Source organism: Danio rerio, chromosome 2 (genome assembly GCF_052040795.2).
Source record: "Danio rerio strain M-AB ecotype USA chromosome 2, GRCz13ab, whole genome shotgun sequence".
Classification (NCBI taxonomy): domain Eukaryota; kingdom Metazoa; phylum Chordata; class Actinopteri; order Cypriniformes; family Danionidae; genus Danio; species Danio rerio.
In genome coordinates this window covers 15102063-15126103 of record NC_141022.1, presented here as the reverse complement: position 1 = coordinate 15126103, position 24041 = coordinate 15102063, and positions in this window count along the sequence as shown.

Here is a 24041-nt window from a genome sequence, read left to right as displayed (position 1 = left end):
TCAAATCACAGTAATGCAAACTCAGTCAGAGACATAGATTTTCACTTGCAACTTGCTTTAACATGTTTAACAGTGCATGAAATGTTGTCTAAAACAAAAAAGAATGATCCATGTTATGGCTGGATCTGTTTTTATCATTTTCTGAAATGGACGTTGAAAATGAGCTTATCTCAGCCAGCAGAGAGGTCAAATCACAGTAATGCAAACTCAGTCAGAGACATAGATTTTCACTTGCAACTTGCTTTAACATGTTTAACAGTGCATGAAATGTTGTCTAAAACAAAAAAGAATGATCCATTTTATGGCTGGATCTGTTTTTATCACTTTTTGAAATGGACGTTGAAAATGAGCTTATCTCAGCCAGCAGAGAGGTCAAATCACAGTAATGCAAACTCAGTCAGAGACATAGATTTTCACTTGCAACTTGCTTTAACATGTTTAACAGTGCATGAAATGTTGTCTAAAACAAAAAAGAATGATGCATTTTATAGCTGGATCTGGTTTTATTACATTCTGAATTGGACGTTGAAAATGAGCTTATCTCAGCCAGCAGAGAGGTCAAATCACAGTAATGCAAACTCAGTCAGAGACATAGATTTTCACTTGCAACTTGCTTTAACATGTTTAACAGTGCATGAAATGTTGTCTAAAACAAAAAAGAATGATGCATTTTATAGCTGGATCTGGTTTTATTACATTCTGAATTGGACGTTGAAAATGAGCTTATCTCAGCCAGCAGAGAGGTCAAATCACAGTAATGCAAACTCAGTCAGAGACATAGATTTTCACTTGCAACTTGCTTTAACATGTTTAACAGTGCATGAAATGTTGTCTAAAACAAAAAAGAATGATGCATTTTATGTCTGGATCTGGTTTTATTACATTCTAAATTGGACGTTGAAAATGAGCTTATCTCAGCCAGCAGAGAGGTCAAATCACAGTAATGCAAACTCAGTCAGAGACATAGATTTTCACTTGCAACTTGCTTTAACATGTTTAACAGTGCAGGAAATGTTGTCTAAAACAAAAAAGAATGATGCATTTTATAGCTGGATCTGGTTTTATTACATTCTGAATTGGACGTTGAAAATGAGCTTATCTCAGCCAGCAGAGAGGTCAAATCACAGTAATGCAAACTCAGTCAGAGACACAGATTTTCACTTGCAACTTGCTTTAACATGTTTAACAGTGCATGAAATGTTGTCTAAAACAAAAAAGAATGATGCATTTTATAGCTGGATCTGGTTTTATTACATTCTGAATTGGACGTTGAAAATGAGCTTATCTCAGCCAGCAGAGAGGTCAAATCACAGTAATGCAAACTCAGTCAGAGACATATATTTTCACTTGCAACTTGCTTTAACATGTTTAACAGTGCATGAAATGTTGTCTAAAACAAAAAAGAATGATCCATTTTATGGCTGGATCTGTTTTTATCACTTTTTGAAATGGACGTTGAAAATGAGCTTATCTCAGCCAGCAGAGAGGTCAAATCACAGTAATGCAAACTCAGTCAGAGACATAGATTTTCACTTGCAACTTGCTTTAACATGTTTAACAGTGCATGAAATGTTGTCTAAAACAGAAAAGAATGATGCATTTTATGTCTGGATCTGGTTTTATCATTTTCTGAAATGGACGTTGAAAATGAGCTTATCTCAGCCAGCAGAGAGGTCAAATCACAGTAATGCAAACTCAGTCAGGGACATAGATTTTCTCTTGCAACTTGCTTTAACATGTTTAACAGTGCATGAAATGTTGTCTAAAACAAAAAAGAATGATGCATTTTATAGCTGGATCTGGTTTTATTACATTCTGAATTGGACGTTGAAAATGAGCTTATCTCAGCCAGCAGAGAGGTCAAATCACAGTAATGCAAACTCAGTCAGACACATAGATTTTCACTTGCAACTTGCTTTAACATGTTTAACAGTGCATGAAATGTTGTCTAAAACAAAAAAGAATGATGCATTTTATGTCTGGATCTGGTTTTATTACATTCTAAATTGGACGTTGAAAATGAGCTTATCTCAGCCAGCAGAGAGGTCAAATCACAGTAATGCAAACTCAGTCAGAGACATAGATTTTCACTTGCAACTTGCTTTAACATGTTTAACAGTGCATGAAATGTTGTCTAAAACAAAAAAGAATGATGCATTTTATAGCTGGATCTGGTTTTATTACATTCTGAATTGGACGTTGAAAATGAGCTTATCTCAGCCAGCAGAGAGGTCAAATCACAGTAATGCAAACTCAGTCAGAGACATAGATTTTCACTTGCAACTTGCTTTAACATGTTTAACAGTGCAGGAAATGTCTAAAACAAAAAAGAATGATGCATTTTATAGCTGGATCTGGTTTTATTACATTCTGAATTGGACGTTGAAAATGAGCTTATCTCAGCCAGCAGAGAGGTCAAATCACAGTAATGCAAACTCAGTCAGAGACATATATTTTCACTTGCAACTTGCTTTAACATGTTTAACAGTGCATGAAATGTTGTCTAAAACAAAAAAGAATGATCCATGTTATGGCTGGATCTGTTTTTATCATTTTCTGAAATGGACGTTGAAAATGAGCTTATCTCAGCCAGCAGAGAGGTCAAATCACAGTAATGCAAACTCAGTCAGAGACATAGATTTTCACTTGCAACTTGCTTTAACATGTTTAACAGTGCATGAAATGTTGTCTAAAACAAAAAAGAATGATCCATTTTATGGCTGGATCTGTTTTTATCACTTTTTGAAATGGACGTTGAAAATGAGCTTATCTCAGCCAGCAGAGAGGTCAAATCACAGTAATGCAAACTCAGTCAGAGACATAGATTTTCACTTGCAACTTGCTTTAACATGTTTAACAGTGCATGAAATGTTGTCTAAAACAAAAAAGAATGATGCATTTTATAGCTGGATCTGGTTTTATTACATTCTGAATTGGACGTTGAAAATGAGCTTATCTCAGCCAGCAGAGAGGTCAAATCACAGTAATGCAAACTCAGTCAGAGACATAGATTTTCACTTGCAACTTGCTTTAACATGTTTAACAGTGCATGAAATGTTGTCTAAAACAAAAAAGAATGATGCATTTTATAGCTGGATCTGGTTTTATTACATTCTGAATTGGACGTTGAAAATGAGCTTATCTCAGCCAGCAGAGAGGTCAAATCACAGTAATGCAAACTCAGTCAGAGACATAGATTTTCACTTGCAACTTGCTTTAACATGTTTAACAGTGCATGAAATGTTGTCTAAAACAAAAAAGAATGATGCATTTTATGTCTGGATCTGGTTTTATTACATTCTAAATTGGACGTTGAAAATGAGCTTATCTCAGCCAGCAGAGAGGTCAAATCACAGTAATGCAAACTCAGTCAGAGACATAGATTTTCACTTGCAACTTGCTTTAACATGTTTAACAGTGCAGGAAATGTTGTCTAAAACAAAAAAGAATGATGCATTTTATAGCTGGATCTGGTTTTATTACATTCTGAATTGGACGTTGAAAATGAGCTTATCTCAGCCAGCAGAGAGGTCAAATCACAGTAATGCAAACTCAGTCAGAGACACAGATTTTCACTTGCAACTTGCTTTAACATGTTTAACAGTGCATGAAATGTTGTCTAAAACAAAAAAGAATGATGCATTTTATAGCTGGATCTGGTTTTATTACATTCTGAATTGGACGTTGAAAATGAGCTTATCTCAGCCAGCAGAGAGGTCAAATCACAGTAATGCAAACTCAGTCAGAGACATATATTTTCACTTGCAACTTGCTTTAACATGTTTAACAGTGCATGAAATGTTGTCTAAAACAAAAAAGAATGATCCATTTTATGGCTGGATCTGTTTTTATCACTTTTTGAAATGGACGTTGAAAATGAGCTTATCTCAGCCAGCAGAGAGGTCAAATCACAGTAATGCAAACTCAGTCAGAGACATAGATTTTCACTTGCAACTTGCTTTAACATGTTTAACAGTGCATGAAATGTTGTCTAAAACAGAAAAGAATGATGCATTTTATGTCTGGATCTGGTTTTATCATTTTCTGAAATGGACGTTGAAAATGAGCTTATCTCAGCCAGCAGAGAGGTCAAATCACAGTAATGCAAACTCAGTCAGGGACATAGATTTTCTCTTGCAACTTGCTTTAACATGTTTAACAGTGCATGAAATGTTGTCTAAAACAAAAAAGAATGATGCATTTTATAGCTGGATCTGGTTTTATTACATTCTGAATTGGACGTTGAAAATGAGCTTATCTCAGCCAGCAGAGAGGTCAAATCACAGTAATGCAAACTCAGTCAGACACATAGATTTTCACTTGCAACTTGCTTTAACATGTTTAACAGTGCATGAAATGTTGTCTAAAACAAAAAAGAATGATGCATTTTATGTCTGGATCTGGTTTTATTACATTCTAAATTGGACGTTGAAAATGAGCTTATCTCAGCCAGCAGAGAGGTCAAATCACAGTAATGCAAACTCAGTCAGAGACATAGATTTTCACTTGCAACTTGCTTTAACATGTTTAACAGTGCATGAAATGTTGTCTAAAACAAAAAAGAATGATGCATTTTATAGCTGGATCTGGTTTTATTACATTCTGAATTGGACGTTGAAAATGAGCTTATCTCAGCCAGCAGAGAGGTCAAATCACAGTAATGCAAACTCAGTCAGAGACATAGATTTTCACTTGCAACTTGCTTTAACATGTTTAACAGTGCAGGAAATGTCTAAAACAAAAAAGAATGATGCATTTTATAGCTGGATCTGGTTTTATTACATTCTGAATTGGACGTTGAAAATGAGCTTATCTCAGCCAGCAGAGAGGTCAAATCACAGTAATGCAAACTCAGTCAGAGACATATATTTTCACTTGCAACTTGCTTTAACATGTTTAACAGTGCATGAAATGTTGTCTAAAACAAAAAAGAATGATGCATTTTATAGCTGGATCTGGTTTTATTACATTCTGAATTGGACGTTGAAAATGAGCTTATCTCAGCCAGCAGAGAGGTCAAATCACAGTAATGCAAACTCAGTCAGAGACATATATTTTCACTTGCAACTTGCTTTAACATGTTTAACAGTGCATGAAATGTTGTCTAAAACAAAAAAGAATGATCCATTTTATGGCTGGATCTGTTTTTATCACTTTTTGAAATGGACGTTGAAAATGAGCTTATCTCAGCCAGCAGAGAGGTCAAATCACAGTAATGCAAACTCAGTCAGAGACATAGATTTTCACTTGCAACTTGCTTTAACATGTTTAACAGTGCATGAAATGTTGTCTAAAACAAAAAAGAATGATGCATTTTATGTCTGGATCTGGTTTTATTACATTCTGAATTGGACGTTGAAAATGAGCTTATCTCAGCCAGCAGAGAGGTCAAATCACAGTAATGCAAACTCAGTCAGAGACATAGATTTTCACTTGCAACTTGCTTTAACATGTTTAACAGTGCAGGAAATGTTGTCTAAAACAAAAAAGAATGATGCATTTTATAGCTGGATCTGGTTTTATTACATTCTGAATTGGACGTTGAAAATGAGCTTATCTCAGCCAGCAGAGAGGTCAAATCACAGTAATGCAAACTCAGTCAGAGACATAGATTTTCACTTGCAACTTGCTTTTAACATGTTTAACAGTGCATGAAATGTTGTCTAAAACAAAAAAGAATGATGCATTTTATAGCTGGATCTGGTTTTATTACATTCTGAATTGGACGTTGAAAATGAGCTTATCTCAGCCAGCAGAGAGGTCAAATCACAGTAATGCAAACTCAGTCAGAGACATAGATTTTCACTTGCAACTTGCTTTAACATGTTTAACAGTGCATGAAATGTTGTCTAAAACAAAAAAGAATGATCCATGTTATGGCTGGATCTGTTTTTATCATTTTCTGAAATGGACGTTGAAAATGAGCTTATCTCAGCCAGCAGAGAGGTCAAATCACAGTAATGCAAACTCAGTCAGGGACATAGATTTTCTCTTGCAACTTGCTTTAACATGTTTAACAGTGCATGAAATGTTGTCTAAAACAAAAAAGAATGATGCATTTTATAGCTGGATCTGGTTTTATTACATTCTGAATTGGACGTTGAAAATGAGCTTATCTCAGCCAGCAGAGAGGTCAAATCACAGTAATGCAAACTCAGTCAGAGACATATATTTTCACTTGCAACTTGCTTTAACATGTTTAACAGTGCATGAAATGTTGTCTAAAACAAAAAAGAATGATCCATTTTATGTCTGGATCTGTTTTTATCACTTTTTGAAATGGACGTTGAAAATGAGCTTATCTCAGCCAGCAGAGAGGTCAAATCACAGTAATGCAAACTCAGTCAGAGACATAGATTTTCACTTGCAACTTGCTTTAACATGTTTAACAGTGCATGAAATGTTGTCTAAAACAAAAAAGAATGATGCATTTTATGTCTGGATCTGGTTTTATTACATTCTGAATTGGACGTTGAAAATGAGCTTATCTCAGCCAGCAGAGAGGTCAAATCACAGTAATGCAAACTCAGTCAGAGACATAGATTTTCACTTGCAACTTGCTTTAACATGTTTAACAGTGCATGAAATGTTGTCTAAAACAAAAAAGAATGATGCATTTTATAGCTGGATCTGGTTTTATTACATTCTGAATTGGACGTTGAAAATGAGCTTATCTCAGCCAGCAGAGAGGTCAAATCACAGTAATGCAAACTCAGTCAGAGACATAGATTTTCACTTGCAACTTGCTTTAACATGTTTAACAGTGCATGAAATGTTGTCTAAAAAAAAAAAGAATGATCCATGTTATGGCTGGATCTGTTTTTATCATTTTCTGAAATGGACGTTGAAAATGAGCTTATCTCAGCCAGCAGAGAGGTCAAATCACAGTAATGCAAACTCAGTCAGGGACATAGATTTTCTCTTGCAACTTGCTTTAACATGTTTAACAGTGCATGAAATGTTGTCTAAAACAAAAAAGAATGATGCATTTTATAGCTGGATCTGGTTTTATTACATTCTGAATTGGACGTTGAAAATGAGCTTATCTCAGCCAGCAGAGAGGTCAAATCACAGTAATGCAAACTCAGTCAGAGACATAGATTTTCACTTGCAACTTGCTTTAACATGTTTAACAGTGCATGAAATGTTGTCTAAAACAAAAAAGAATGATGCATTTTATAGCTGGATCTGGTTTTATTACATTCTGAATTGGACGTTGAAAATGAGCTTATCTCAGCCAGCAGAGAGGTCAAATCACAGTAATGCAAACTCAGTCAGAGACATAGATTTTCACTTGCAACTTGCTTTAACATGTTTAACAGTGCATGAAATGTTGTCTAAAACAAAAAAGAATGATGCATTTTATAGCTGGATCTGGTTTTATTACATTCTGAATTGGACATTGAAAATGAGCTTATCTCAGCCAGCAGAGAGGTCAAATCACAGTAATGCAAACTCAGTCAGAGACATAGATTTTCACTTGCAACTTGCTTTAACATGTTTAACAGTGCATGAAATGTTGTCTAAAACAAAAAAGAATGATCCATGTTATGGCTGGATCTGTTTTTATCATTTTCTGAAATGGACGTTGAAAATGAGCTTATCTCAGCCAGCAGAGAGGTCAAATCACAGTAATGCAAACTCAGTCAGGGACATAGATTTTCTCTTGCAACTTGCTTTAACATGTTTAACAGTGCATGAAATGTTGTCTAAAACAAAAAAGAATGATGCATTTTATAGCTGGATCTGGTTTTATTACATTCTGAATTGGACGTTGAAAATGAGCTTATCTCAGCCAGCAGAGAGGTCAAATCACAGTAATGCAAACTCAGTCAGAGACATAGATTTTCACTTGCAACTTGCTTTAACATGTTTAACAGTGCATGAAATGTTGTCTAAAACAAAAAAGAATGATGCATTTTATGGCTGGATCTGTTTTTATCACTTTCTGAATTGGACGTTGAAAATGAGCTTATCTCAGCCAGCAGAGAGGTCAAATCACAGTAATGCAAACTCAGTCAGAGACATAGATTTTCACTTGCAACTTGCTTTAACATGTTTAACAGTGCATGAAATGTTGTCTAAAACAAAAAAGAATGATGCATTTTATAGCTGGATCTGGTTTTATTACATTTTGAATTGGACGTTGAAAATGAGCTTATCTCAGCCAGCAGAGAGGTCAAATCACAGTAATGCAAACTCAGTCAGAGACATAGATTTTCACTTGCAACTTGCTTTAACATGTTTAACAGTGCATGAAATGTTGTCTAAAACAAAAAAGAATGATGCATTTTATGGCTGGATCTGTTTTTATCACTTTCTGAATTGGACGTTGAAAATGAGCTTATCTCAGCCAGCAGAGAGGTCAAATCACAGTAATGCAAACTCAGTCAGAGACATAGATTTTCACTTGCAACTTGCTTTAACATGTTTAACAGTGCATGAAATGTTGTCTAAAACAAAAAAGAATGATCCATTTTATGTCTGGATCTGTTTTTATCACTTTTTAAAATGGACGTTGAAAATGAGCTTATCTCAGCCAGCAGAGAGGTCAAATCACAGTAATGCAAACTCAGTCAGAGACATAGATTTTCACTTGCAACTTGCTTTAACATGTTTAACAGTGCATGAAATGTTGTCTAAAACAAAAAAGAATGATGCATTTTATGTCTGGATCTGGTTTTATTACATTCTGAATTGGACGTTGAAAATGAGCTTATCTCAGCCAGCAGAGAGGTCAAATCACAGTAATGCAAACTCAGTCAGAGACATAGATTTTCACTTGCAACTTGCTTTAACATGTTTAACAGTGCATGAAATGTTGTCTAAAACAAAAAAGAATGATGCATTTTATAGCTGGATCTGGTTTTATTACATTCTGAATTGGACGTTGAAAATGAGCTTATCTCAGCCAGCAGAGAGGTCAAATCACAGTAATGCAAACTCAGTCAGAGACATAGATTTTCACTTGCAACTTGCTTTAACATGTTTAACAGTGCATGAAATGTTGTCTAAAACAAAAAAGAATGATGCATTTTATAGCTGGATCTGGTTTTATTACATTCTGAATTGGACGTTGAAAATGAGCTTATCTCAGCCAGCAGAGAGGTCAAATCACAGTAATGCAAACTCAGTCAGAGACATATATTTTCACTTGCAACTTGCTTTAACATGTTTAACAGTGCATGAAATGTTGTCTAAAACAAAAAAGAATGATGCATTTTATGTCTGGATCTGGTTTTATTACATTCTGAATTGGACGTTGAAAATGAGCTTATCTCAGCCAGCAGAGAGGTCAAATCACAGTAATGCAAACTCAGTCAGAGACATAGATTTTCACTTGCAACTTGCTTTAACATGTTTAACAGTGCATGAAATGTTGTCTAAAACAAAAAAGAATGATGCATTTTATAGCTGGATCTGGTTTTATTACATTCTGAATTGGACATTGAAAATGAGCTTATCTCAGCCAGCAGAGAGGTCAAATCACAGTAATGCAAACTCAGTCAGAGACATAGATTTTCACTTGCAACTTGCTTTAACATGTTTAACAGTGCATGAAATGTTGTCTAAAACAAAAAAGAATGATCCATGTTATGGCTGGATCTGTTTTTATCATTTTCTGAAATGGACGTTGAAAATGAGCTTATCTCAGCCAGCAGAGAGGTCAAATCACAGTAATGCAAACTCAGTCAGGGACATAGATTTTCTCTTGCAACTTGCTTTAACATGTTTAACAGTGCATGAAATGTTGTCTAAAACAAAAAAGAATGATGCATTTTATAGCTGGATCTGGTTTTATTACATTCTGAATTGGACGTTGAAAATGAGCTTATCTCAGCCAGCAGAGAGGTCAAATCACAGTAATGCAAACTCAGTCAGAGACATAGATTTTCACTTGCAACTTGCTTTAACATGTTTAACAGTGCATGAAATGTTGTCTAAAACAAAAAAGAATGATGCATTTTATGGCTGGATCTGTTTTTATCACTTTCTGAATTGGACGTTGAAAATGAGCTTATCTCAGCCAGCAGAGAGGTCAAATCACAGTAATGCAAACTCAGTCAGAGACATAGATTTTCACTTGCAACTTGCTTTAACATGTTTAACAGTGCATGAAATGTTGTCTAAAACAAAAAAGAATGATCCATTTTATGTCTGGATCTGTTTTTATCACTTTTTAAAATGGACGTTGAAAATGAGCTTATCTCAGCCAGCAGAGAGGTCAAATCACAGTAATGCAAACTCAGTCAGAGACATAGATTTTCACTTGCAACTTGCTTTAACATGTTTAACAGTGCATGAAATGTTGTCTAAAACAAAAAAGAATGATGCATTTTATGTCTGGATCTGGTTTTATTACATTCTGAATTGGACGTTGAAAATGAGCTTATCTCAGCCAGCAGAGAGGTCAAATCACAGTAATGCAAACTCAGTCAGAGACATAGATTTTCACTTGCAACTTGCTTTAACATGTTTAACAGTGCATGAAATGTTGTCTAAAACAAAAAAGAATGATGCATTTTATAGCTGGATCTGGTTTTATTACATTCTGAATTGGACGTTGAAAATGAGCTTATCTCAGCCAGCAGAGAGGTCAAATCACAGTAATGCAAACTCAGTCAGAGACATAGATTTTCACTTGCAACTTGCTTTAACATGTTTAACAGTGCATGAAATGTTGTCTAAAACAAAAAAGAATGATCCATGTTATGGCTGGATCTGTTTTTATCATTTTCTGAAATGGACGTTGAAAATGAGCTTATCTCAGCCAGCAGAGAGGTCAAATCACAGTAATGCAAACTCAGTCAGGGACATAGATTTTCTCTTGCAACTTGCTTTAACATGTTTAACAGTGCATGAAATGTTGTCTAAAACAAAAAAGAATGATGCATTTTATAGCTGGATCTGGTTTTATTACATTCTGAATTGGACGTTGAAAATGAGCTTATCTCAGCCAGCAGAGAGGTCAAATCACAGTAATGCAAACTCAGTCAGAGACATAGATTTTCACTTGCAACTTGCTTTAACATGTTTAACAGTGCATGAAATGTTGTCTAAAACAAAAAAGAATGATGCATTTTATAGCTGGATCTGGTTTTATTACATTCTGAATTGGACGTTGAAAATGAGCTTATCTCAGCCAGCAGAGAGGTCAAATCACAGTAATGCAAACTCAGTCAGAGACATAGATTTTCACTTGCAACTTGCTTTAACATGTTTAACAGTGCATGAAATGTTGTCTAAAACAAAAAAGAATGATGCATTTTATAGCTGGATCTGGTTTTATTACATTCTGAATTGGACATTGAAAATGAGCTTATCTCAGCCAGCAGAGAGGTCAAATCACAGTAATGCAAACTCAGTCAGAGACATAGATTTTCACTTGCAACTTGCTTTAACATGTTTAACAGTGCATGAAATGTTGTCTAAAACAAAAAAGAATGATCCATGTTATGGCTGGATCTGTTTTTATCATTTTCTGAAATGGACGTTGAAAATGAGCTTATCTCAGCCAGCAGAGAGGTCAAATCACAGTAATGCAAACTCAGTCAGAGACATAGATTTTCTCTTGCAACTTGCTTTAACATGTTTAACAGTGCATGAAATGTTGTCTAAAACAAAAAAGAATGATGCATTTTATAGCTGGATCTGGTTTTATTACATTCTGAATTGGACGTTGAAAATGAGCTTATCTCAGCCAGCAGAGAGGTCAAATCACAGTAATGCAAACTCAGTCAGAGACATAGATTTTCACTTGCAACTTGCTTTAACATGTTTAACAGTGCATGAAATGTTGTCTAAAACAAAAAAGAATGATGCATTTTATGGCTGGATCTGTTTTTATCACTTTCTGAATTGGACGTTGAAAATGAGCTTATCTCAGCCAGCAGAGAGGTCAAATCACAGTAATGCAAACTCAGTCAGAGACATAGATTTTCACTTGCAACTTGCTTTAACATGTTTAACAGTGCATGAAATGTTGTCTAAAACAAAAAAGAATGATGCATTTTATAGATGGATCTGGTTTTATTACATTTTGAATTGGACGTTGAAAATGAGCTTATCTCAGCCAGCAGAGAGGTCAAATCACAGTAATGCAAACTCAGTCAGAGACATAGATTTTCACTTGCAACTTGCTTTAACATGTTTAACAGTGCATGAAATGTTGTCTAAAACAAAAAAGAATGATGCATTTTATGGCTGGATCTGTTTTTATCACTTTCTGAATTGGACGTTGAAAATGAGCTTATCTCAGCCAGCAGAGAGGTCAAATCACAGTAATGCAAACTCAGTCAGAGACATAGATTTTCACTTGCAACTTGCTTTAACATGTTTAACAGTGCATGAAATGTTGTCTAAAACAAAAAAGAATGATGCATTTTATAGCTGGATCTGGTTTTATTACATTCTGAATTGGACGTTGAAAATGAGCTTATCTCAGCCAGCAGAGAGGTCAAATCACAGTAATGCAAACTCAGTCAGAGACATAGATTTTCACTTGCAACTTGCTTTAACATGTTTAACAGTGCATGAAATGTTGTCTAAAACAAAAAAGAATGATCCATGTTATGGCTGGATCTGTTTTTATCATTTTCTGAAATGGACGTTGAAAATGAGCTTATCTCAGCCAGCAGAGAGGTCAAATCACAGTAATGCAAACTCAGTCAGGGACATAGATTTTCTCTTGCAACTTGCTTTAACATGTTTAACAGTGCATGAAATGTTGTCTAAAACAAAAAAGAATGATGCATTTTATAGCTGGATCTGGTTTTATTACATTCTGAATTGGACGTTGAAAATGAGCTTATCTCAGCCAGCAGAGAGGTCAAATCACAGTAATGCAAACTCAGTCAGAGACATAGATTTTCACTTGCAACTTGCTTTAACATGTTTAACAGTGCATGAAATGTTGTCTAAAACAAAAAAGAATGATGCATTTTATAGCTGGATCTGGTTTTATTACATTCTGAATTGGACGTTGAAAATGAGCTTATCTCAGCCAGCAGAGAGGTCAAATCACAGTAATGCAAACTCAGTCAGAGACATATATTTTCACTTGCAACTTGCTTTAACATGTTTAACAGTGCATGAAATGTTGTCTAAAACAAAAAAGAATGATGCATTTTATGTCTGGATCTGGTTTTATTACATTCTGAATTGGACGTTGAAAATGAGCTTATCTCAGCCAGCAGAGAGGTCAAATCACAGTAATGCAAACTCAGTCAGAGACATAGATTTTTTACTTGCAACTTGCTTTAACATGTTTAACAGTGCATGAAATGTTGTCTAAAACAAAAAAGAATGATGCATTTTATAGCTGGATCTGGTTTTATTACATTCTGAATTGGACGTTGAAAATGAGCTTATCTCAGCCAGCAGAGAGGTCAAATCACAGTAATGCAAACTCAGTCAGAGACATATATTTTCACTTGCAACTTGCTTTAACATGTTTAACAGTGCATGAAATGTTGTCTAAAACAAAAAAGAATGATGCATTTTATGTCTGGATCTGGTTTTATTACATTCTGAATTGGACGTTGAAAATGAGCTTATCTCAGCCAGCAGAGAGGTCAAATCACAGTAATGCAAACTCAGTCAGAGACATAGATTTTCACTTGCAACTTGCTTTAACATGTTTAACAGTGCATGAAATGTTGTCTAAAACAAAAAAGAATGATGCATTTTATAGCTGGATCTGGTTTTATTACATTCTGAATTGGACGTTGAAAATGAGCTTATCTCAGCCAGCAGAGAGGTCAAATCACAGTAATGCAAACTCAGTCAGAGACATAGATTTTCACTTGCAACTTGCTTTAACATGTTTAACAGTGCATGAAATGTTGTCTAAAACAAAAAAGAATGATGCATTTTATGGCTGGATCTGTTTTTATCACTTTCTGAATTGGACGTTGAAAATGAGCTTATCTCAGCCAGCAGAGAGGTCAAATCACAGTAATGCAAACTCAGTCAGAGACATAGATTTTCACTTGCAACTTGCTTTAACATGTTTAACAGTGCATGAAATGTTGTCTAAAACAAAAAAGAATGATGCATTTTATGTCTGGATCTGGTTTTATTACATTCTGAATTGGACGTTGAAAATGAGCTTATCTCAGCCAGCAGAGAGGTCAAATCACAGTAATGCAAACTCAGTCAGAGACATAGATTTTCACTTGCAACTTGCTTTAACATGTTTAACAGTGCATGAAATGTTGTCTAAAACAAAAAAGAATGATGCATTTTATAGCTGGATCTGGTTTTATTACATTCTGAATTGGACGTTGAAAATGAGCTTATCTCAGCCAGCAGAGAGGTCAAATCACAGTAATGCAAACTCAGTCAGAGACATAGATTTTCACTTGCAACTTGCTTTAACATGTTTAACAGTGCATGAAATGTTGTCTAAAACAAAAAAGAATGATGCATTTTATGTCTGGATCTGGTTTTATTACATTCTAAATTGGACGTTGAAAATGAGCTTATCTCAGCCAGCAGAGAGGTCAAATCACAGTAATGCAAACTCAGTCAGAGACATAGATTTTCACTTGCAACTTGCTTTAACATGTTTAACAGTGCATGAAATGTTGTCTAAAACAAAAAAGAATGATGCATTTTATAGCTGGATCTGGTTTTATTACATTCTGAATTGGACGTTGAAAATGAGCTTATCTCAGCCAGCAGAGAGGTCAAATCACAGTAATGCAAACTCAGTCAGAGACATAGATTTTCACTTGCAACTTGCTTTAACATGTTTAACAGTGCATGAAATGTTGTCTAAAACAAAAAAGAATGATGCATTTTATGTTTGGATCTGGTTTTATTACATTCTGAATTGGACGTTGAAAATGAGCTTATCTCAGCCAGCAGAGAGGTCAAATCACAGTAATGCAAACTCAGTCAGAGACATAGATTTTCACTTGCAACTTGCTTTAACATGTTTAACAGTGCATGAAATGTTGTCTAAAACAAAAAAGAATGATGCATTTTATAGCTGGATCTGGTTTTATTACATTTTGAATTGGACGTTGAAAATGAGCTTATCTCAGCCAGCAGAGAGGTCAAATCACAGTAATGCAAACTCAGTCAGAGACATAGATTTTCACTTGCAACTTGCTTTAACATGTTTAACAGTGCATGAAATGTTGTCTAAAACAAAAAAGAATGATGCATTTTATGGCTGGATCTGTTTTTATCACTTTCTGAATTGGACGTTGAAAATGAGCTTATCTCAGCCAGCAGAGAGGTCAAATCACAGTAATGCAAACTCAGTCAGAGACATAGATTTTCACTTGCAACTTGCTTTAACATGTTTAACAGTGCATGAAATGTTGTCTAAAACAAAAAAGAATGATGCATTTTATGTCTGGATCTGGTTTTATTACATTCTGAATTGGACGTTGAAAATGAGCTTATCTCAGCCAGCAGAGAGGTCAAATCACAGTAATGCAAACTCAGTCAGAGACATAGATTTTCACTTGCAACTTGCTTTAACATGTTTAACAGTGCATGAAATGTTGTCTAAAACAAAAAAGAATGATGCATTTTATAGCTGGATCTGGTTTTATTACATTCTGAATTGGACGTTGAAAATGAGCTTATCTCAGCCAGCAGAGAGGTCAAATCACAGTAATGCAAACTCAGTCAGAGACATAGATTTTCACTTGCAACTTGCTTTAACATGTTTAACAGTGCATGAAATGTTGTCTAAAACAAAAAAGAATGATGCATTTTATGTCTGGATCTGGTTTTATTACATTCTAAATTGGACGTTGAAAATGAGCTTATCTCAGCCAGCAGAGAGGTCAAATCACAGTAATGCAAACTCAGTCAGAGACATAGATTTTCACTTGCAACTTGCTTTAACATGTTTAACAGTGCATGAAATGTTGTCTAAAACAAAAAAGAATGATGCATTTTATAGCTGGATCTGGTTTTATTACATTCTGAATTGGACGTTGAAATTTATTACATTCTGAATTGGACGTTGAAAATGAGCTTATCTCAGCCAGCAGAGAGGTCAAATCACAGTAATGCAAACTCAGTCAGAGACATAGATTTTCACTTGCAACTTGCTTTAACATGTTTAACAGTGCATGAAATGTTGTCTAAAACAAAAAAAAAATGATGCATTTTATAGCTGGATCTGGTTTTATTACATTCTGAATTGGACGTTGAAAATTAGCTTATCTCAGCCAGCAGAGAGGTCAAATCACAGTAATGCAAACTCAGTCAGAGACATAGATTTTCACTTGCAACTTGCTTTAACATGTTTAACAGTGCATGAAATGTTGTCTAAAACAAAAAAGAATGATCCATTTTATGGCTGGATCTGTTTTTATCACTTTTTGAAATGGACGTTGAAAATGAGCTTATCTCAGCCAGCAGAGAGGTCAAATCACAGTAATGCAAACTCAGTCAGAGACATAGATTTTCACTTGCAACTTGCTTTAACATGTTTAACAGTGCATGAAATGTTGTCTAAAACAAAAAAGAATGATGCATTTTATAGCTGGATCTGGTTTTATTACATTCTGAATTAGACTTTGAAAATGAGCTTATCTCAGCCAGCAGAGAGGTCAAATCACAGTAATGCAAACTCAGTCAGAGACATAGATTTTCACTTGCAACTTGCTTTAACATGTTTAAAAGTGCATGAAATGTTGTCTAAAACAAAAAAGAATGATGCATTTTATAGCTGGATCTGGTTTTATTACATTCTGAATTGGACGTTGCAAATGAGCTTATCTCAGCCAGCAGAGAGGTCAAATCACAGTAATGCAAACTCAGTCATAGACATAGATTTTCACTTGCAACTTGCTTTAACATGTTTAACAGTGCATGAAATGTTGTCTAAAACAAAAAAGAATGATGCATTTTATGTCTGGATCTGGTTTTATTACATTCTAAATTGGACGTTGAAAATGAGCTTATCTCAGCCAGCAGAGAGGTCAAATCACAGTAATGCAAACTCAGTCAGAGACATAGATTTTCACTTGCAACTTGCTTTAACATGTTTAACAGTGCATGAAATGTTGTCTAAAACAAAAAAGAATGATCCATGTTATGTCCGGATCTATTTTTATCATTTTCTGAAATGGACGTTGAAAATGAGCTTATCTCAGCCAGCAGAGAGGTCAAATCACAGTAATGCAAACTCAGTCAGGGACATAGATTTTCTCTTGCAACTTGCTTTAACATGTTTAACAGTGCATGAAATGTTGTCTAAAACAAAAAAGAATGATGCATTTTATAGCTGGATCTGGTTTTATTACATTCTGAATTGGACGTTGAAAATGATCTTATCTCAGCCAGCAGAGAGGTCAAATCACAGTAATGCAAACTCAGTCAGAGACATAGATTTTCACTTGCAACTTGCTTTAACATGTTTAACAGTGCAGGAAATGTTGTCTAAAACAAAAAAGAATGATGCATTTTATAGCTGGATCTGGTTTTATTACATTCTGAATTGGACGTTGAAAATGAGCTTATCTCAGCCAGCAGAGAGGTCAAATCACAGTAATGCAAACTCAGTCAGAGACATAGATTTTCACTTGCAACTTGCTTTAACATGTTTAACAGTGCATGAAATGTTGTCTAAAACAAAAAAGAATGATGCATTTTATAGCTGGATCTGGTTTTATTACATTCTGAATTGGACGTTGAAAATGAGCTTATCTCAGCCAGCAGAGAGGTCAAATCACAGTAATGCAAACTCAGTCAGAGACATATATTTTCACTTGCAACTTGCTTTAACATGTTTAACAGTGCATGAAATGTTGTCTAAAACAAAAAAGAATGATGCATTTTATGTCTGGATCTGGTTTTATTACATTCTGAATTGGACGTTGAAAATGAGCTTATCTCAGCCAGCAGAGAGGTCAAATCACAGTAATGCAAACTCAGTCAGAGACATAGATTTTCACTTGCAACTTGCTTTAACATGTTTAACAGTGCATGAAATGTTGTCTAAAACAAAAAAGAATGATGCATTTTATAGCTGGATCTGGTTTTATTACATTCTGAATTGGACGTTGAAAATGAGCTTATCTCAGCCAGCAGAGAGGTCAAATCACAGTAATGCAAACTCAGTCAGAGACATAGATTTTCACTTGCAACTTGCTTTAACATGTTTAACAGTGCATGAAATGTTGTCTAAAACAAAAAAGAATGATGCATTTTATGTCTGGATCTGGTTTTATTACATTCTAAACTGGACGTTGAAAATGAGCTTATCTCAGCCAGCAGAGAGGTCAAATCACAGTAATGCAAACTCAGTCAGAGACATAGATTTTCACTTGCAACTTGCTTTAACATGTTTAACAGTGCATGAAATGTTGTCTAAAACAAAAAAGAATGATCCATTTTATGGCTGGATCTGTTTTTATCACTTTTTGAAATGGACGTTGAAAATGAGCTTATCTCAGCCAGCAGAGAGGTCAAATCACAGTAATGCAAACTCAGTCAGAGACATAGATTTTCACTTGCAACTTGCTTTAACATGTTTAACAGTGCATGAAATGTTGTCTAAAACAAAAAAGAATGATGCATTTTATAGCTGGATCTGGTTTTATTACATTCTGAATTGGACGTTGAAAATGAGCTTATCTCAGCCAGCAGAGAGGTCAAATCACAGTAATGCAAACTCAGTCAGAGACATAGATTTTCACTTGCAACTTGCTTTAACATGTTTAACAGTGCATGAAATGTTGTCTAAAACAAAAAAGAATGATGCATTTTATAGCTGGATCTGGTTTTATTACATTCTGAATTGGACGTTGAAAATGAGCTTATCTCAGCCAGCAGAGAGGTCAAATCACAGTAATGCAAACTCAGTCAGAGACATAGATTTTCACTTGCAACTTGCTTTAACATGTTTAACAGTGCATGAAATGTTGTCTAAAACAAAAAAGAATGATGCATTTTATGTCTGGATCTGGTTTTATTACATTCTAAATTGGACGTTGAAAATGAGCTTATCTCAGCCAGCAGAGAGGTCAAATCACAGTAATGCAAACTCAGTCAGAGACATAGATTTTCACTTGCAACTTGCTTTAACATGTTTAACAGTGCATGAAATGTTGTCTAAAACAAAAAAGAATGATCCATTTTATGGCTGGATCTGTTTTTATCACTTTTTGAAATGGACGTTGAAAATGAGCTTATCTCAGCCAGCAGAGAGGTCAAATCACAGTAATGCAAACTCAGTCAGAGACATAGATTTTCACTTGCAACTTGCTTTAACATGTTTAACAGTGCATGAAATGTTGTCTAAAACAAAAAAGAATGATGCATTTTATAGCTGGATCTGGTTTTATTACATTCTGAATTGGACGTTGAAAATGAGCTTATCTCAGCCAGCAGAGAGGTCAAATCACAGTAATGCAAACTCAGTCAGAGACATAGATTTTCACTTGCAACTTGCTTTAACATGTTTAACAGTGCATGAAATGTTGTCTAAAACAAAAAAGAATGATGCATTTTATAGCTGGATCTGGTTTTATTACATTCTGAATTGGACGTTGAAAATGAGCTTATCTCAGCCAGCAGAGAGGTCAAATCACAGTAATGCAAACTCAGTCAGAGACATAGATTTTCACTTGCAACTTGCTTTAACATGTTTAACAGTGCATGAAATGTTGTCTAAAACAAAAAAGAATGATGCATTTTATGTCTGGATCTGGTTTTATTACATTCTAAATTGGACGTTGAAAATGAGCTTATCTCAGCCAGCAGAGAGGTCAAATCACAGTAATGCAAACTCAGTCAGAGACATAGATTTTCACTTGCAACTTGCTTTAACATGTTTAACAGTGCATGAAATGTTGTCTAAAACAAAAAAGAATGATGCATTTTATAGCTGGATCTGGTTTTATTACATTCTGAATTGGACGTTGAAATTTATTACATTCTGAATTGGACGTTGAAAATGAGCTTATCTCAGCCAGCAGAGAGGTCAAATCACAGTAATGCAAACTCAGTCAGAGACATAGATTTTCACTTGCAACTTGCTTTAACATGTTTAACAGTGCATGAAATGTTGTCTAAAACAAAAAAGAATGATCCATTTTATGGCTGGATCTGTTTTTATCACTTTTTGAAATGGACGTTGAAAATGAGCTTATCTCAGCCAGCAGAGAGGTCAAATCACAGTAATGCAAACTCAGTCAGAGACATAGATTTTCACTTGCAACTTGCTTTAACATGTTTAACAGTGCATGAAATGTTGTCTAAAACAAAAAAGAATGATGCATTTTATAGCTGGATCTGGTTTTATTACATTCTGAATTGGACGTTGAAAATTAGCTTATCTCAGCCAGCAGAGAGGTCAAATCACAGTAATGCAAACTCAGTCAGAGACATAGATTTTCACTTGCAACTTGCTTTAACATGTTTAACAGTGCATGAAATGTTGTCTAAAACAAAAAAGAATGATGCATTTTATAGCTGGATCTGGTTTTATTACATTCTGAATTGGACGTTGAAAATGAGCTTATCTCAGCCAGCAGAGAGGTCAAATCACAGTAATGCAAACTCAGTCAGAGACATAGATTTTCACTTGCAACTTGCTTTAACATGTTTAACAGTGCATGAAATGTTGTCTAAAACAAAAAAGAATGATGCATTTTATAGCTGGATCTGGTTTTATTACATTCTGAATTGGACGTTGAAAATGAGCTTATCTCAGCCAGCAGAGAGGTCAAATCACAGTAATGCAAACTCAGTCAGAGACATAGATTTTCACTTGCAACTTGCTTTAACATGTTTAACAGTGCATGAAATGTTGTCTAAAACAAAAAAAGAATGATGCATTTTATGTCTGGATCTGGTTTTATTACATTCTAAATTGGACGTTGAAAATGAGCTTATCTCAGCCAGCAGAGAGGTCAAATCACAGTAATGCAAACTCAGTCAGAGACATAGATTTTCACTTGCAACTTGCTTTAACATGTTTAACAGTGCATGAAATGTTGTCTAAAACAAAAAAAGAATGATGCATTTTATAGCTGGATCTGGTTTTATTACATTCTGAATTGGACGTTGAAATTTATTACATTCTGAATTGGACGTTGAAAATGAGCTTATCTCAGCCAGCAGAGAGGTCAAATCACAGTAATGCAAACTCAGTCAGAGACATAGATTTTCACTTGCAACTTGCTTTAACATGTTTAACAGTGCATGAAATGTTGTCTAAAACAAAAAAGAATGATCCATTTTATGGCTGGATCTGTTTTTATCACTTTTTGAAATGGACGTTGAAAATGAGCTTATCTCAGCCAGCAGAGAGGTCAAATCACAGTAATGCAAACTCAGTCAGAGACATAGATTTTCACTTGCAACTTGCTTTAACATGTTTAACAGTGCATGAAATGTTGTCTAAAACAAAAAAGAATGATGCATTTTATAGCTGGATCTGGTTTTATTACATTCTGAATTGGACGTTGAAAATGAGCTTATCTCAGCCAGCAGAGAGGTCAAATCACAGTAATGCAAACTCAGTCAGAGACATAGATTTTCACTTGCAACTTGCTTTAACATGTTTAACAGTGCATGACATGTTGTCTAAAACAAAAAAGAATGATGCATTTTATGTCTGGATCTGGTTTTATTACATTCTGAATTGGACGTTGAAAATGAGCTTATCTCAGCCAGCAGAGAGGTCAAATCACAGTAATGCAAACTCAGTCAGAGACATAGATTTTCACTTGCAACTTGCTTTAACATGTTTAACAGTGCATGAAATGTTGTCTAAAACAAAAAAGAATGATCCATGTTATGTCCGGATCTATTTTTATCATTTTCTGAAATGGACGTTGAAAATGAGCTTATCTCAGCCAGCAGAGAGGTCAAATCACAGTAATGCAAACTCAGTAAGGGGCATAGATTTTCTCTTGCAACTTGCTTTAACATGTTTAACAGTGCATGAAATGTTGTCTAAAACAAAAAAGAATGATGCATTTTATAGCTGGATCTGGTTTTATTACATTCTGAATTGGACGTTGAAAATGAGCTTATCTCAGCCAGCAGAGAGGTCAAATCACAGTAACGCAAACTCAGTCAGAGACATAGATTTTCACTTGCAACTTGCTTTAACATGTTTAACAGTGCAGGAAATGTTGTCTAAAACAAAAAAGAATGATGCATTTTATAGCTGGATCTGGTTTTATTACATTCTGAATTGGACGTTGAAAATGAGCTTATCTCAGCCAGCAGAGAGGTCAAATCACAGTAATGCAAACTCAGTCAGAGACATAGATTTTCACTTGCAACTTGCTTTAACATGTTTAACAGTGCATGAAATGTTGTCTAAAACAAAAAAGAATGATGCATTTTATAGCTGGATCTGGTTTTATTACATTCTGAATTGGACGTTGAAAATGAGCTTATCTCAGCCAGCAGAGAGGTCAAATCACAGTAATGCAAACTCAGTCAGAGACATAGATTTTCAAGTTGCAAGTGCAACTTGCTTTAACATGTTTAACAGTGCATGAAATGTTGTCTAAAACAAAAAAGAATGATGCATTTTATAGCTGGATCTGGTTTTATTACATTCTGAATTGGACGTTGAAAATGAGCTTATCTCAGCCAGCAGAGAGGTCAAATCACAGTAATGCAAACTCAGTCAGAGACATAGATTTTCACTTGCAACTTGCTTTAACATGTTTAACAGTGCATGAAATGTTGTCTAAAACAAAAAAGAATGATCCATGTTATGGCTGGATCTGTTTTTATCATTTTCTGAAATGGACGTTGAAAACGAGCTTATCTCAGCCAGCAGAGAGGTCAAATCACAGTAATGCAAACTCAGTCAGGGACATAGATTTTCTCTTGCAACTTGCTTTAACATGTTTAACAGTGCATGAAATGTTGTCTAAAACAAAAAAGAATGATGCATTTTATAGCTGGATCTGGTTTTATTACATTCTGAATTGGACGTTGAAAATGAGCTTATCTCAGCCAGCAGAGAGGTCAAATCACAGTAATGCAAACTCAGTCAGAGACATAGATTTTCACTTGCAACTTGCTTTAACATGTTTAACAGTGCATGAAATGTTGTCTAAAACAAAAAAGAATGATGCATTTTATAGCTGGATCTGGTTTTATTACATTCTGAATTGGACGTTGAAAATTAGCTTATCTCAGCCAGCAGAGAGATCAAATCACAGTAATGCAAACTCAGTCAGAGACATAGATTTTCACTTGCAACTTGCTTTAACATGTTTAACAGTGCATGAAATGTTGTCTAAAACAAAAAAGAATGATCCATTTTATGGCTGGATCTGTTTTTATCACTTTTTGAAATGGACGTTGAAAATGAGCTTATCTCAGCCAGCAGAGAGGTCAAATCACAGTAATGCAAACTCAGTCAGAGACATAGATTTTCACTTGCAACTTGCTTTAACATGTTTAACAGTGCATGAAATGTTGTCTAAAACAAAAAAGAATGATGCATTTTATAGCTGGATCTGGTTTTATTACATTCTGAATTGGACGTTGAAAATGAGCTTATCTCAGCCAGCAGAGAGGTCAAATCACAGTAATGCAAACTCAGTCAGAGACATAGATTTTCACTTGCAACTTGCTTTAACATGTTTAACAGTGCATGAAATGTTGTCTAAAACAAAAAAGAATGATGCATTTTATAGCTGGATCTGGTTTTATTACATTCTGAATTGGACGTTGAAAATGAGCTTATCTCAGCCAGCAGAGAGGTCAAATCACAGTAATGCAAACTCAGTCAGAGACATAGATTTTCACTTGCAACTTGCTTTAACATGTTTAACAGTGCATGAAATGTTGTCTAAAACAAAAAAGAATGATGCATTTTATGTCTGGATCTGGTTTTATTACATTCTAAATTGGACGTTGAAAATGAGCTTATCTCAGCCAGCAGAGAGGTCAAATCACAGTAATGCAAACTCAGTCAGAGACATAGATTTTCACTTGCAACTTGCTTTAACATGTTTAACAGTGCATGAAATGTTGTCTAAAACAAAAAAGAATGATGCATTTTATAGCTGGATCTGGTTTTATTACAT